The sequence below is a fragment of the Petaurus breviceps genome, unplaced genomic scaffold (genome assembly GCF_028583685.1).
Source record: "Petaurus breviceps papuanus isolate PSGF00001 unplaced genomic scaffold, PetGlider_PUasm1.0 90638, whole genome shotgun sequence".
Taxonomy (NCBI): Eukaryota; Metazoa; Chordata; class Mammalia; order Diprotodontia; family Petauridae; genus Petaurus; species Petaurus breviceps.
In genome coordinates this window covers 7,378,232-7,381,293 of record NW_027187295.1, presented here as the reverse complement: position 1 = coordinate 7,381,293, position 3,062 = coordinate 7,378,232, and the positions used below count along the sequence as shown (strand labels likewise).

The 3,062-nt window shown below is 47.9% G+C and overlaps 1 protein-coding gene and 1 long non-coding RNA gene across 10 annotated transcripts in view; one reads left to right on the top strand and one right to left on the bottom strand.

Moving 5' to 3' along the window:
- GULP1 (GULP PTB domain containing engulfment adaptor 1) overlaps nt 1-974 on the bottom strand; it is a 418,555-nt gene extending 417,581 nt beyond the window's left edge. For 3 of the 9 annotated variants that reach the window (XM_069064526.1, XM_069064532.1, XM_069064523.1), the window contains exon 1: nt 813-970. The gene's annotated coding sequence lies outside the window, so the exon portion shown is untranslated. Of the gene's footprint in view, nt 1-812 lie in introns of all 9 variants that reach the window. The other 6 variants (XM_069064528.1, XM_069064527.1, XM_069064530.1 and 3 more) reach the window with 4 other exon arrangements.
- A 108-nt stretch (nt 975-1,082) lies between these two features.
- LOC138143326 (uncharacterized) overlaps nt 1,083-3,062 on the top strand; it is a 2,021-nt gene continuing 41 nt past the window's right edge. Inside the window, exons 1-2 of the long non-coding RNA XR_011163676.1 lie at nt 1,083-1,734; nt 2,239-3,062. The exon at nt 2,239-3,062 is cut by the window's right edge and continues 41 nt beyond it. This is a non-coding gene — a long non-coding RNA (uncharacterized lncRNA). The remainder of the gene's footprint in view (nt 1,735-2,238) is intronic.

Genomic DNA, 3,062 nt, shown 5'->3' with positions numbered 1-3,062 from the left:
AGGGGGCTGGGAGTAAAGGAGGTGGGGTCGGGGGCCAACTAGGTACCCGGAACTCTTCCAGGCTCTCACCAAGCTTTTTGGTGAGGCTCTTTCCATCGCAACACCCAGAGGCTACTTCTAAATCCTCCTAAGCCCTAGGATCACCATCATCAGGACTATGAGCAGTCCTACACAGCCCCTAGGTTCCAGCTCTTCCCTGCACTTTGATTTCGATGTATCAGCTACATCATCCCTATACTCTTCGTCCCTAAATCGACAAAGGGGAGGAAGATCTGGAAGTTGTCTGGGAAGCCTCGGAGGATCTTTGTCCGGTCCAGTGCACTGCCAGCACCACACCGTCAGCCCGCCTGTCCGATGGCCCTGGTCCCTTCAACCGCAGCTCCCAAGACCCAAAGTTTCCAGCCTCCCAAGAGGACTTGGGGCCACTACCAGTGCACACAGACCACTTCTAGGCTGTGGATCGCACACACGCTCCCCCTCGCTTCGGCCTCAAGCATTACCAGAACAGGCGTCAACAGGTTTTATTTAGTCTCGTCTATTGCTCCACATTTTGTCTTTCATGCCTCTTTCAATCCTTTGCATCCTGTCGTCCCAAGCACGGGGGACCGCACCTCACCTTCCTTTCTTCTAGAGGGCATCAACCCCGAGAGCTGCCCACTGCCCACATGCCCGGGCGGACTGAAGAGCCCGGTTCAGCTCCTGTCACTTTCAAAGAATCTGGCGAGGACTGGGGGGAAGGGGGGGGGGGGAAGTAGCCCGGAGGCGAGAGGTCCCGGGGAGAAATGAGCTACACAACCAGAAGAGATGCGTACCTTACAAAGTGATGTCCGGTTGTCCCGCCAAATGAGCAGGGGTCTAAGGAGAGTAGTTCTTCCAAAGCTCCGAGATGCTAGTTCAGTCTGGGCTTCCTCATCAGCGGCTGAGAAAGTTTCTCTACGTCAGCACCCAGCCGGACTCAGGACCCCCCAGCAGCTTTCCCCTCCCTCCCTCCTCACTCTACCCCGCTCCCCACCCCCCACCCCCCTTTCCTAATCCGCTGACGCTCGCGGCTGCTCCGGGATCCAGGCTCTCTCCAGCAGCTGGTACTGCTGGGCTCCCCCTCTCGGCCAGTGATTCGTTCTTTCAGTCTACCATTGACTCTCGTGCATGGTTCAGGGCAGGAAGAAGACCTCCTTGGGAATTGACAAATTGAACGCATGTGATTTTATATCCTGATTTCTCACAATACCCCCATCCCCAAATAACCTCCTGCATTTCAAGAGTCTCTGGTTTTAGAAAGCTTGCCGCAGTAGCCTACGTTTATTGGATGAAATGGAAAAGCTGGCGGGGGGGAGGAGGGGGAGAATTAGAGACCCGGGTATGGGGAGGGGAGTATTTGAGACTACCAGTCAGTGGCATGCATTTTCTCTCCCGGAATTCCCACTCTCCCACCCCCTTGATTTTAAAGTGGCTCGTTTATCCGCTGTAGACACCATGGGGTTTCCGGACGGTAAAGGGAGCAGACGATTGTTTATTTCTTGGTCTTTCGTTAATATCTGACTTTCTGTTAGCAGAGTAAAACCTTCCTATGATCGTTAGGTGCTGAAAAAAAAATCACGTTGAGACTTTGGCTGGAGGAAGCAGATAAAGAACCTTAGTAAAACGTGCTTTTTCCCCTCATCGAGAACATATTCTCACAGCATTTTGCATGGTGTTGCTCTGCCTTCAATGACCTCTTCCCGGGCTTGTGGTCAGGTAACAATGACATCTTTTGACTTTTTGTAGTTTTGGATTTATGGGAAAAAAAGGAGACAAGGTATTTTCTCCAAACCCCTGCCTAGGGCCTCCTTTTGTCCCAGCTAGGAGCTCTCAACTCTATGATGCTGAACTTTCCTTTTCAAAGGAAATTTGCCTAAGTGACTGAGCATGCCCACCTCTCTTCGGGGAGGCAGTAGTAGTGTCTAGCATTAATGTCAAGCGTGAGGGCAAGGGCAGGCAAAGGATCAAAGTATTACTGCTACTCAGTTCCCCGGGACTCTCCCCTCCCCCTACCCCCCTTTCTGCTTTTGGAGAGAGAAAAGGATTCACTGCTCAAGCTTGGTTTATTATGGAATGAAAAAGAAGATAATAAAGGGAGGCTTTCTAAATTTTTGGCTGGAAGGTTCCAATTTTAAATTTAACCAAAGATTAGAGGGAATGGATCTAAAATGAGATTGTGTGTAATGTTTACCCCCCATTGTATGGATTTGTCTTTTGTAGAGCTGACCCTACAAAGCTATTCATTTCCTCCTGGACATCTTGCCAGCAATTAGAATCAAGACTGTCTGGGTCTGCCAGGTTCCCCCTAGGCATGGTTAACTGAGACAGTGAATGGTATGTTCTTCTACTCAACAAAAATACAGCATTTATTGAGCTTCCATTGTGTGAAGAGTGTTTGCTAGAACCTGGAGAAGTAAAGATGCAAGTGAAGATAAGCTGCTGCCCCTGCTCTGAAGTAGTTTATGGCTTAGTAAAAAAAGATTATGTACTTACATAAATAGGTATAATACTGAATATTATGTGGTAAGTGCATTAGAGTTAAAAGGCAAAGTGCTATGTGGACTGAGGAATGGAGGTCTTTACTGAGTAGTAGGGCACTGAGAAGGAATCTTAGAGGAGGTGATATTTGAGTAACACTTTTAAAAATAGATAATTCAGCCATCCACCAGTCATCTTGAACAGCCCAAATAAACAGAGTACAATGGAAGACCTCCAGAGGATGGAGCAGAGAGTTAATAAAGGGGACTGATAAGATAAGGCAAGGTTTTCAGTGGCAGGCAGATTAGTTTAAACTTTACCCCATAGATTATGGGGAATGAAAATTTTGATCAGGTGAATAACTGATCAGGTATATCTATCTTTAAGAAAAATTATTCTGTGGCAGTGAATAGAGCACCTGCCCTGGAGTTAGGAGGACCTGGGTTCAAATCCAGCCTCAGACACTTAACACTTACTAGCTGTGTGAGAAAGAAAGAAGGAAGGAAGGAAGGAAGGAAGGAAAGAAAGAAAGAAAGAAAGAAAGAAAGAAAGAAAGAAAGAAAGAA